The sequence below is a fragment of the Amaranthus tricolor genome, chromosome 14 (genome assembly GCF_026212465.1).
Source record: "Amaranthus tricolor cultivar Red isolate AtriRed21 chromosome 14, ASM2621246v1, whole genome shotgun sequence".
In the NCBI taxonomy this organism is placed as follows: domain Eukaryota; kingdom Viridiplantae; phylum Streptophyta; class Magnoliopsida; order Caryophyllales; family Amaranthaceae; genus Amaranthus; species Amaranthus tricolor.
The window spans coordinates 17,051,666-17,064,797 of NC_080060.1; the positions used below are offsets into that span (position 1 = coordinate 17,051,666).

The 13,132-nt window shown below is 35.4% G+C and overlaps 1 non-coding gene across 1 annotated transcript; it reads right to left on the reverse strand.

Moving 5' to 3' along the window:
* Positions 1-7,552: 7,552 nt before the first annotated feature.
* On the reverse strand, positions 7,553-7,659 carry LOC130800570 (small nucleolar RNA R71). Its single transcript, XR_009039447.1, has one exon. It is a non-coding gene; the product is annotated as a small nucleolar RNA R71 (small nucleolar RNA).
* Positions 7,660-13,132: the final 5,473 nt, after the last annotated feature.

A 13,132-nucleotide genomic window follows, 5' to 3' on the forward strand; every position in this document is an offset into this window, starting at 1 on the left:
TTTTTGGTACTTTCGTGCATAAAGTAGCTCAAACTTGGTTTGTTTTGCACGAAACTTGGCACACAATACTATTTGGTATATTATTGTGTTGAAGTGGTTAGAATTAAAAATCATAGTCATATGATAGAAATTACGTGTTAAGTTGCGAATTTAAGGGTTTTTAAGCGTTTTTGGCACTTTCGCGCATAAAGTAGCTCAATCTTGGTTTGTTTTACACGAAATTTGGCAAACAATACTATTTGGTATATATTGTTGTGTTGAAGTGGTTAGATTTTAAAATCACAGTGATATGCAAGTAATTACGTGCTCGGTTGCGATATTAATGGTTTTTAAGATTTTTTGTTACTTTCGTGCATAAAGTAGCTGAAACTTGGTTTTTTTTGCACGAAACTTGGCACACAACACTATGTGGTATATATTATTATGTTGAAGTGGTTTTGAAAGTAAATAATAGTCATATACTTGAAATTACGTGCTAAGTTGCGAATTTAAGGGTTCTTCAGCGTTTTTTGCACTTTCGCGCATAAAGTAGCTCAAACTTGGTTTGTTTTGCACGAAACTTGCAACACAACAAAATTTGGCATCTATTATTGTGTTGAAGTGGTTAGAATTGAAAATCATAGTCATATGCTAGAAATTACGTGTTAAGTTGTGAATTTAAGGGTTTTTAAGCGTTTTTGGTATTTTCGCGCATAAAGTAGCTCAAACTTGGTTTGTTTTGCACGAAACTTGGCACACAACAAAATTTGGCATATATTATTGTGTTGAAGTGGTTAGAATTGAAATTCATTGTTATATGCTAGAATATACGTGTTACGTTGCGATTTTAACGGTTTTTAAAAGTTTTTGGTACTTTCGTGCATAAAGTAGCTCAAACTTGGTTTGTTTTGCAGGACACTTGGCACACAACACTATTTGGTATATATTATTGTGTTGAACTGGTTATAATTGAGAATCATAGTCATATGCTACAAATTACTTGCTAAGTTTCAATTTTATGGGTATTTAAGCTTTTTTGGCACTTTTCGCTCATAAAGTAGATCAAACTTGGTTTGTTTTGCACGTAACTTGGCACACAACACTATTTGGTATATATTATTGTGTTGAAGTGGTTATAAATGAAAATCATAGTCATACACTAGAAATTACGTGCTAAGTTGCGATTTTATTCGTTTTTATGCTTTTTTAGCACTTTCGCGCATAAAATAGCGCACACTTGGTTTGTTTTGCACGAAACTTGGCACACAATACTATTTGGTATATTATTGTGTTGAAGTGGTTAGAAATAAAAATCATAGTCATATGCTAGAAATTACGTGTTAAGTTGCGAATTTAAGGGTTTTTAAGCTTTTTTGGCACTTTCGCCCATAAAGTAGCTCAATCTTGGTTTGTTTTACACGAAATTTGGCACACAATACTATTTGGTATATATTGTTGTGTTGAAGTGGTTAGATTTTAAAATCACAGTGATATGCAAGTAATTACGTGCTCAGTTGCGATATTAATGGTTTTTAAGATTTTTTGTTACTTTCGTGCATAAAGTAGCTGAAACTTGGTTTTTTTTGCACGAAACTTGGCACACAACACTATGTGGTATATATTATTATGTTGAAGTGGTTTTGAAAGTAAATAATAGTCATATACTTGAAATTACGTGCTAAGTTGCGAATTTAAGGGTTCTTCAGCGTTTTTTGCACTTTCGCGCATAAAGTAGCTCAAACTTGGTTTGTTTTGCACGAAACTTGCAACACAACAAAATTTGGCATCTATTATTGTGTTGAAGTGGTTAGAATTGAAAATCATAGTCATATGCTAGAAATTACGTGTTAAGTTGTGAATTTAAGGGTTTTTAAGCGTTTTTGGTATTTTCGCGCATAAAGTAGCTCAAACTTGGTTTGTTTTGCACGAAACTTGGCACACAACAAAATTTGGCATATATTATTGTGTTGAAGTGGTTAGAATTGAAATTCATTGTTATATGCTAGAATATACGTGTTACGTTGCGATTTTAACGGTTTTTAAAAGTTTTTGGTACTTTCGTGCATAAAGTAGCTCAAACTTGGTTTGTTTTGCAGGACACTTGGCACACAACACTATTTGGTATATATTATTGTGTTGAACTGGTTATAATTGAGAATCATAGTCATATGCTACAAATTACTTGCTAAGTTTCAATTTTATGGGTATTTAAGCTTTTTTGGCACTTTTCGCTCATAAAGTAGATCAAACTTGGTTTGTTTTGCACGAAACTTGGCACACAACACTATTTGGTATATATTATTGTGTTGAAGTGGTTATAAATGAAAATCATAGTCATACACTAGAAATTACGTGCTAAGTTGCGATTTTATTCGTTTTTATGCTTTTTTAGCACTTTCGCGCATAAAATAGCGCACACTTGGTTTGTTTTGCACGAAACTTGGCACACAATACTATTTGGTATATTATTGTGTTGAAGTGGTTAGAAATAAAAATCATAGTCATATGCTAGAAATTACGTGTTAAGTTGCGAATTTAAGGGTTTTTAAGCGTTTTTGGCACTTTCGCCCATAAAGTAGCTCAATCTTGGTTTGTTTTACACGAAATTTGGCACACAATACTATTTGGTATATATTGTTGTGTTGAAGTGGTTAGATTTTAAAATCACAGTGATATGCAAGTAATTACGTGCTCAGTTGCGATATTAATGGTTTTTAAGATTTTTTGTTACTTTCGTGCATAAAGTAGCTGAAACTTGGTTTTTTTTGCACGAAACTTGGCACACAACACTATGTGGTATATATTATTGTGTTGAAGTGGTTTTGAAAGTAAATAATAGTCATATACTTGAAATTACGTGCTAAGTTGCGAATTTAAGGGTTTTTCAGCGTTTTTTGCACTTTCGCGCATAAAGTAGCTCAAACTTGGTTTGTTTTGCACGAAACTTGCAACACAACAAAATTTGGCATCTATTATTGTGTTGAAGTGGTTAGAATTGAAAATCATAGTCATATGCTAGAAATTACGTGTTAAGTTGTGAATTTAAGGGTTTTTAAGCGTTTTTGGTATTTTCGCGCATAAAGTAGCTCAAACTTGGTTTGTTTTGCACGAAACTTAGCACACAATCATATATTATTGTGTTGAAGTGGTTAGAATTGAAATTCATTGTTATATGCTAGAATATACGTGTTACGTTGCGATTTTAACGGTTTTTAAAAGTTTTTGGTACTTTCGTGCATAAAGTAGCTCAAACCTTGTTTGTTTTGCACGACACTTGGCACACAACACTATTTGGTATATACTATTGTGTTGAACTGGTTATAATTGAGAATCATAGTCATATGCTACAAATTACTTGCTAAGTTTCAATTTTATGGGTATTTAAGCTTTTTTGGCACTTTTCGCTCATAAAGTAGAACAAACTTGGTTTGTTTTGCACGAAACTTGGCACACAACACTATTTGGTATATATTATTGTGTTGAAGTGGTTATAAATGAAAATCATAGTCATACACTAGAAATTACGTGCTAAGTTGCGATTTTATTCGTTTTTATGCTTATTTGGCACTTTTGCGCATAAAATAGCGCAAACTTGGTTTGTTTTGCACGAAACTTGGCACACAATACTATTTGATATATTATTGTGTTGAAGTGGTTAGAATTAAAAATCATAGTCATATGCTAGAAATTACGTGTTAAGTTGCGAATTTAAGGGTTTTTAAGCGTTTTTGGCACTTTCGCGCATAAAGTAGCTCAATCTTGGTTTGTTTTACACGAAATTTGGCACACAATACAATATGGTATACATTGTTGTGTTGAAGTGGTTAGATTTTAAAATCACAGTCATATGCAAGTAATTACGTGCTCGGTTGCGATATTAATGGTTTTTAAGATTTTTTGTTACTTTCGTGCATAAAGTAGCTGAAACTTGGTTTTTTTTGCACGAAACTTGGCACACAACACTATGTGGTATATATTATTGTGTTGAAGTGGTTATGAAAGTAAATCATAGTTATATACTTGAAATTACGTGCTAAGTTGCGATTTTATGGGTTTTTATGCTTTTTTGGCACTTATGCGCATAAAGTAGCTTAAACTTGGTTTGTTTTGCACGAAACTTGGCACACCATACTATTTGGTATATTAGTATGTTAAAGTGGTTAGAATTGAAAATCATAGTCATATGCTAGAAATTACGTGTTAAATTGCGAATTTAAGGGTTTTTAAGCATTTTTGGCACTTTTGTGCATAAAGCAGCTTAAACTTGGTTTGTTTTGCACGAAACTTGGCACACAACAAAATTTGGCATATATTATTGTGTTGAAGTGGTTAGAATTGAAATTCATTGTCATGTGCTAGAATATATGTGTTACGTTGCGATTTTAACTGTTTTTAAAAGTTTTTGGTAATTTCGCGCATAAAGTAGCTCAAAATTGGTTTGTTTTGCACGAAACTTGGCACACAACACTATTTGGTATATATTATTGTGTTGAACTGTTTAAAATTGAGAATCATAGTCATATGCTAGAAATTATTTGCTAAGTTTCAATTTTATGGGTATTTAAGCTTTTTTGGCACTTTCGCGCATAAAGTAGCTCAAACTTGGTATGTTTTGCACGACACTTGGCACACAACACTATTTGGTATATATTATTGTGTTGAACTGGTTATAATTGAGAATCATAGTCAGATGCTAGAAATTACTTGCTAAGTTTAAATTTTATGGGTATTTAAGCTTTTTTGGCACTTTCGCGCATAAAGTTGCTCAAACTTGATTTGTTTTGCACAAAACTTGGCACACAACACTATTTGGTAAATATTATTGAGTTGAAGTGGTAAGAATTTAAAATCATAGTCATATGCTAGAATTTACGTGTTAAGTTGCGAATTTAATGGTTTTTAAAAGTTTTTGGCACTTTCGCGCATAAAGTAGCTCAAACTTGGTTTGTTTTGAACGACACGTGGCACTCAACACTATTTGGTATATATTATTGTGTTGAATTGGTTCTAATTGGGAATCATAGTCATAAGTTAAAAATTACTTGCTAAGTTTCAATTTTATGGGTATTTAAGCTTTTTTGGCACTTTTGCGCATAAAGTAGCTCAAACTTGGTTTGTTTTGCACGAATCATGGCACACAACACTATTGGTATATATTATTCTGTTGAAGTGGTTAGAATTGAAAATAATAGTCATATGCTAGAAATTACGTGTTAAGTTGTGATTTTAAGGGTTTTTAAGCGTTATTGGAACTTTCGCTCGTAAAGTAGCTCAAACTTGGTTTGTTTTACACGAAACTTGGCACACAATACTATTTGGTATATATTGTTGTGTTGAAGTGGTTAGATTTTAAAATAACAGTCATATGCTAGTAATTACGTGCTAAGTTGCGATATTAATGGTTTTAAAGCTTTTTCGTCACTTTCGTGCATAAAGTAGCTGAAACTTGGTTTTTTTTGCACGAAACTTGGCACACAACACTATGTGGTATATATTATTGTGTTGAAGTGGTTATGAATGAAAATCAGTGCTTCTGATCATCAGCAGTATTCAATTTAGGAGTACAGGACATTCGCTCGACTGGTCAAGCAAGATGGCTCGGGTCGAGCGGAGCTAAATTTCATATTCTGTCCAGTTTTTAATGTTTCTGATGTTGGACCTGTTGGTGGCTCGACTGGTCGAGCAGGATCCGCTCGAGTCGAGCGAAACGGGCGGCAGCAGCTTTTGCGATCTTTTTAAGTATCATTCAAGGTCCAATTACATTAGTTGCTTCTAATTACTGCTATCATGACTGCCAACCACCCTACCCTATCCATTAGGGGTCGCACCCCCCCTCCTATAACCTAGGGGTGATGGAGTAATTATTAAACCACCACCCCCTACTTGTTTTTAAAGCCTATTAATAGAGAAGAGGAAGATGGAGCTATCATCTCAGTTTTCACCTTTTATTTTTGAGTTATTTCTATGTATTCTTCATAGCTTTTCTTCCATTTCAATTAAGAATTTTCACTTTCCAAATACAATCTTAACTTCATCCTTTATTGTAATATTTTGCAACTTGGAATTCTTCAACCATTGATGTACTATTATTGAAGCTTTTGGAAGGTATTACTTTGAATCATCAAATCATCTTGTTCATCCTTAGATTGAACTTAAAATAGTAACTTTTATCCTTGCTTATATTGTTTTCAATTCATGCCACTTAGTTATCTTTGATTATTTGCCTTTAGTTTCATATATTCATGCTTGTAGTTCTTCAACTTATACTGCACTCATCTCTTTGGGATACTCTAGCTTAATTTATTCATCTATGATTCTTGGCTTGTTTGCAATCTACAATTACAATATGAGTATAAGTGAGTAGTTTGTTTTGGCTTAGGCTAGGCATCATCAGCATGTATGTAGTTTGAGTTGCTTTCTTTACCTTTGGCTTGGCTGTGTTGTTTATGGTTTAAGATGGATTTTTCTATCATGTTGTGGTGTCGCTAAAATGAGGGGGAGAGTCGATTTTTAACGATAATCTATGCTTAAGAGTTAAAACAGCTCCATGAGAATAGGTAGTTGAGTATGTTTAGGAAGCTTTTGTTGCTCAAGAGAGACCATTAGTACTTATGATACGTTCTTCTCCATGACAAAATATCCATGACCTTAGGTTAATGTTTAGTAAACACTACTTTGGTGAGAAAGCCTAGCCTATGTCTCTTAGCTTATTGATTATTTTATCCTTACTTTTAGTTCATTGTATCCTTATTTACTTTTATGCTTTATTTTCATTAAGTACTTTTAATTGTTTATTTTAATTATTTCTATCTCTAAGCATTATATTCTACATTTTCGAACACACTAATCGATCGAGAAACTATTAACTTAACCCCCACTCCTTTTGGATTCGACCCATACTTGCCGATGTACTACGCTACGTCGTGCACTTGCGATATTACTATTGAAGGACGTAAAGTCCCGATCAAGTTTTTGCCGTCGTTTTCGGGGAGTGGCGACTTCGTTAATTGTTTTTTCTTGATTAGTTAGCTCATTGTTCTTTATCATTTTGAGTTGTTTTCATTTTTCTCTTCACTTTGCACTTGACCCCAATTTTTGAGTGTAGTGTATGCAAATTAGGTCTCAAGGACAAGAAAATCTTGTACATATAAATCCTGAAATTAGGAGAAGAAGAAGGAGAAGGAAACAATGAAAAATGGTAGTAAAACACCCAAAATCCCTTCGGGAATATGCCATGCCTGATGGGAGTCTAGGGTCGAGTATCGTTTGGCCAACCATCACAGCCACAAATTATGAGATCAAACCAGCTTTCTTTCAATTCATTGCTCAGAATCAATTTGCAAGCACTGAGATGGAGAATCCAAACGACCACCTCGATGAGTTCGTGAACAAGTGTGGCACTGTGAAATATCAGGGGATTTTTGATGAGCAAATGAAGCTGATTTGTTTCCCCTACTCACTCCGTGGTGTGGCAAGAGATTGGTTAAGATCTGAAGGGCCAAACAAGTATCGCACTTGGGAGGCATTATCTAAGGCTTTCCTTGCTCGATTCTTTTCACCAGCCAAAACTGCTAAACTACGTAATAATATCACCTCATTTCGTCAAGAAGATGGTGAAGCATTATACGAGGCTTGGGAAAGATATAAAGGGTTACAAAGGAAGTGCCCGCACCATGGAATCCCAGACTGGCTATTAATTCAGAATTTTTATAATGGTCTTAGGCACGGGATACAGATTTCAGTAGATGCTGCAGCTGAAGGAACATTGATGGCCAAAACCCCCTACGTAGCTAAGTAGATAATCGAGGAAAAGTCCTCGAACTTCCATTAGAGAGATAAAAGGAATACCAAGAAAGGTGGAAAATATGAAGTTGATGCATTACTTGCCATTCAAAACTCTGTCCATGCATTGCCAAGGAGAATGGCCAGTTGAGTGTAGTGAACACACTGAAGGCTTGTGAAGTGTGTGGAATCCATGGTCATTCCCCATCAGAGTGTGCAGCAGCAAAATCGTCATCAAGCCAACAAGTTAATGCAGTGTACAACCAAGGAAAGCCACCATTTAACCTATACTCCAACACTTACAATGAAAGTTGGAAGCATCATCCCAACTTTTCATATAAAAATCCCAATGCATCATTGAACCCACCATCATATCACCAACCTCCATCGACATATAACCAATAACCCCCATGGTTTGAAAGACCTCCACCACCAAACTCACCGCAAAAATCAAATTTGGAGTCCATGATGGAGAACTTCATTGCCACTCAGTCCAAGATTAATGCTGATACTTCTAGTGCCATCCAGCAAACTCAAGCACACAACAAAATCATTGATAATCAGATGGCACAGATGGCGCAGCAATTAAGCAATCTTTCCAAACCTAGGGGACAACTGCCAAGCAACACCAAGAATAACCCCTCCGGGCATGCAAATGCAGTTACTCTAAGAAGCGGCACCACTTATAATCCTCCACCCATGGTTGTTTTTGAGAATGAAGAAGAAGAGGTGGTAATAGAGGAAGAAGCACCTGATGAGGGGGAAAAGGAGGAACAACCAGCACCTACCCTAGAGAAGAGAAAGGAGCCCACCACTGATGTATATGTACCTCATGTTCCTTTCCCATAGAGATTAGCGTGTCGCAAGCTTGAAGAAAAATATGGGAAGTTTTTAGAAGTTCTGAGTAAGCTTGAAATAAACATCCCATTCATAGATGCTATCAAGGAGATGCCTTCTTTTACAAAATTTCTGAAGGAGGTATTATCTAACAAAAGGAAGCTGATGGAAACAGGCATAGAAACACTAAGGGGAGAAGGCAGCGCTATCTTAGAGTCTAAGGTGCCAAAAAAAGAAGCTGACCCCAAGAGTTTCACCATTCCAATCAAATTTGGTGAAGTTTTGGTTAATAACTTGTTGATTTGGGAGCTAGTGTGAGCATCATGTCGCTATCTTTATGCAAGAGGATCAATGCGGAGATCAAGCCAACAAGGATGTCTTTGCAGCTAGTCGATAGATCAGTAAGGTTTCCAGTTGGAGTTGTTGATGATTTGCCAGTTAAAATAAGGAAGTTCTCTGTCCCTTGTGATTTTGTGATTATCGAAATTGTTGAAGATCATGTCATACCTATCATTCTTAGGAGAGATTTTTTTGAAGACTGCATGGGTTGTTTTTGAAGTGTTCAATGGCAAGCTTACATTGAACATCTTTGGAGAGGACGTTTAGTTTCATCTTCCATCAATGATGAAAGGACCTGGTGATGAATCATTGTGCAGAGCAGAAGTAGCAAGGGTTGAGATTATGCATCCACAGTATGATGACCCTTTGAGGTTAATCTTAGAAGGAGTTGAGGATGGAAGGTGCTTAGAGGCCGCAAGTTTGAAGAAGCTGTTAGATGAATCAGATTTCTATATGGAACCAATGATGGAGACAGTTTTGGAGGCTTTTGTGACGGTTAAATAGGAGAGATCCACGCCTCCTCAGGTAAATCTTAAACCCCTTCCCTCTTCATTAAAATATGCTTATTTAGGAGAAAATGAAACTTATCCAGTAATTGTTAATGTTGAATTAAATAATACCCAACTTAACCAATTGATTACATTGATTAAAAATTTCAAGAGTCTCATAAGGTATTCGATAGATGATATCATTGGTAAGTCCATCTTTTTGCATGTATAGAATATTTCTTGATGATGATCATGCCACATCTGTAGACCTCAAAGGAGATTGAATCCTAATATGAAAGATGTTGTGAGAAAAGAGGTTCAGAAATTACTTAACGCAGTCATAATCTACCCTATCTCTGATAGTAGGTGGGTTACCCCGTACAGGTAGTGCTCAAAAAGGGTGTCATGACTGTTAACCATCCCTATTATTAGTAATTAGCAACCGTCCCTAATTATAGTAAGCTCAAACCTTATCTATTTTTCGCTTACAGTTTTCGCAGTTATTATTGGAAAAAGGAACTGCAGCAAAATTTTAGGATATGGGAACTGCTGCTTAAGGGAACATAAGCTATTATTAGTAAATGGGAACAACTGTTATTGTTAGAATAATCGTGCACTTGAATTGGTCAAGTCTAATGCCTATTTTCATAAAATAACCGATTGTTGACTTGGATTTTAGGATCCACATTATTTCCCTTATTATTTGGGTTAAGGGAATAATGATTGGAATATTCCATTTTATTAGGAAGTTTATTTCTATAAATAGCAATCCAATTTCGGTTGTTCCTAAGTATCCAACGTATGAGCTTTCATCTATTCATACGATATTTTTGGAATTTTTACAAGAAATATTTTGTTTTAAAATTGCCAATCAACTTACAATATTTTCTTGTGCAACTTATTGATTTTATTTTTCAGAGAATTTTTATCTTTTTGTAAGGGATTTTGAGTGATATTTGTAATTAGACTAGGGTGAGTCTAAGAGGGATTTAGATAGCCTTTAGTGAAGCTAGTGAAGAGTTTAGCTTTTAGTGAAGCTAAGTTTGTTGCTTTGAGTGAGCAATAGTAAAGAGAGTTCGGCCTAGTTGATGTGCTTCGAGTGAAGCAAGGTGTTTAATGTAATTGTAACGAGTTGCCTTAAACATAGTGGAGAATTTAGAAATCTCGTGGGGTCGTGGTTTTTCCTTCTAATTAGGCCTAGAAGGTTTCCACGTAAAAATCGTGTAATCTATTTCATTATTTCGCTCTAAGTTTAAGCTTTATTTATTTTATTTAATTCCGCAAAAACAAGGCAAAAACGCTTAATGTAACACCCCTGAATTTCCAACCCCTTAAACGAAACCAGAATCGTGAAGGAAGGGAGGAAATTCGGGTGTTACATAAAAAGAAAAGGGAAAATACTTAACATAAACGCTAATGATTAATTAAAAGGTGAGTGAGTGTAAATTTCGGCAGCATCTCTGCTGAAAACTAAGGATGTGACAAGAATATATAATTGAATAACATCAGTATAATAATCTAATGCTTTCAAGAATATGTTACGACGGAAGGGATCATCGTCGGCTTCTCAAATACCAACTCTAATGAGGATCGTGGTTCCAGTGTTAACGCATCGATCTGACGGATACTAAGAAGTAATCTCCATACTATACATTCAATAACTACGCAGCGGAACTATGGATCATACAAGGAGTCACAAGGCTGCATACAAAAGAAATTATACAATTCCAAAGGAAACTTTACAAGTAATATAGCAGCTACAAGCATTGGACTATTGGTATACAATTGTTACAACCGTACTCCGCTCTTTCCCCCAATGCATAGCAAAAGAGCTCCTATACCTGTCATGTCAATCTATGATCCTCCTGCTGCTCAACATAATGACCATAGTCACATGTGTCATAGCAGGAACATCATAGAGAGTCATGAACAAACAACAACAAACACATACACGTCAATAATTAATGAACTTACAACAATTAAAGTCATCGAACAAAACTGTAGGTAACGATATAGTAGAGTAATAATGAGTCTACTCATCTGTCTAAACACCTCCATTCATTCATAATTTCTCTTTCAAACTGCTAATCTCTCAAGGTATATTCAAGGTAGTGGATCCGTTCTCTATTCATGGCATAGTGACACGGCCAAGGGCGCTTTCGGCCTCCCAGCGCCCATTGGCAAAGTATGAGCTCATGCCCCCTCGAGCTGACCCTCTCGGGTCCTACCTTCGGGAAAAACTAACACATTGAGGTACTAAACCAGTGAAGAGGCCACCATATTGGGGTTTGCAAGGCCTGCATGGTAACACCTCGGTCAAGGGGCGTTATCGGACTCCCGGCGCCTAATGACCCAAGCATGCTCATACCCCCCTTACGGTGGTCCCGTCGAACCTCACCTAGGGGACTAATAAATCAACCGGACATAATCCAGCTGAGTCACGCCAACTAATCATAAATCAAGGCTCAAATAAGTAGGAAAAACACTTCGATACTACACACAACTATGGTGCGTTCTCTACTATTTAGAAATCTGTTCTCATAGTCTCCTAATGCTTTCACTCTACTTGCCTATATCACTATTTATGACTATCCACTAGCATGACTTACTTTCTGACGTTCTATAATTCTAATACGATGCATATAATCATGAAATATGAATAATACTTTGAAACAATGAATACGATAATTAATTACTGTGTGTACGTACCTGCAAGCGTCAATGCACGATCACAAGTTATAAAAATCGCCCAACTAAGGGGTTTACTTTCCTCTTATAAACTGGGAACCTATACAAGTTAGGAATAGAACTTATAAGTTCTCTTAACTACTTGTCACACCATCTAGAACCCAAAGTACCCACTATCATCCGTTCATGACAAGGTACGCATCTCATTTAATCACCAAGCATAATCGTCAATTCAACAATAACACAAGTTTTTTTTTCCATCTATTTAAGAATAAAAGGATTATGTAAATCGTTCCTTTATATTGACCAATTTGAGTTATATTGGTTCATGTTACCTAAAAAAATAACAAATCACACTTAAATCTTACGATGTTACTATAGTGCTAATATGATGACAATGACAAATCTTAAAGTTACCATATCGTAATACCATTTATTACATTCTTTGAAGCTAGGGAAGCTACAATCAAACGTCACAACGAGTAACTTTAGCAACTCTCAACAATAAGTTAGACACTATGCTCATGACTTATTGAAATTACGTATTTACAACATCAATAACAACCTAATAAGGTAGTAGCAATTCTCTACAATTAAATCAATAACAATCGGCAACTCCAACTCCCAATTAACAACCAAAACCATATCTATAGTCAATTGTAGTCAAAAACATTACTAATTTCCACAACAATAATCAACAAGGTCTCAAACTACTTATGAGATTATTGAATAAATCATCACACCACCAAAGCAGCATACAAACACACACACACTACTAGTAATCACATCTCTAAATAAAACCCAAATCATTTCATATTCAAGGATAATTCTTTTAACTATTACCCATACTAGAATTCAATGAGACAAATACAATACACAATCAACACACAACTTATGAACATAGTAGATTGTAGTTAAAATTAGTAAATTAGTCAATTGAAAAGTGAGATGCTTACAATGGGTGAGACTAGAAAATGGGTCAAGAGGTTGGTGGTTCTGGAGGACACCACACGGCTGGA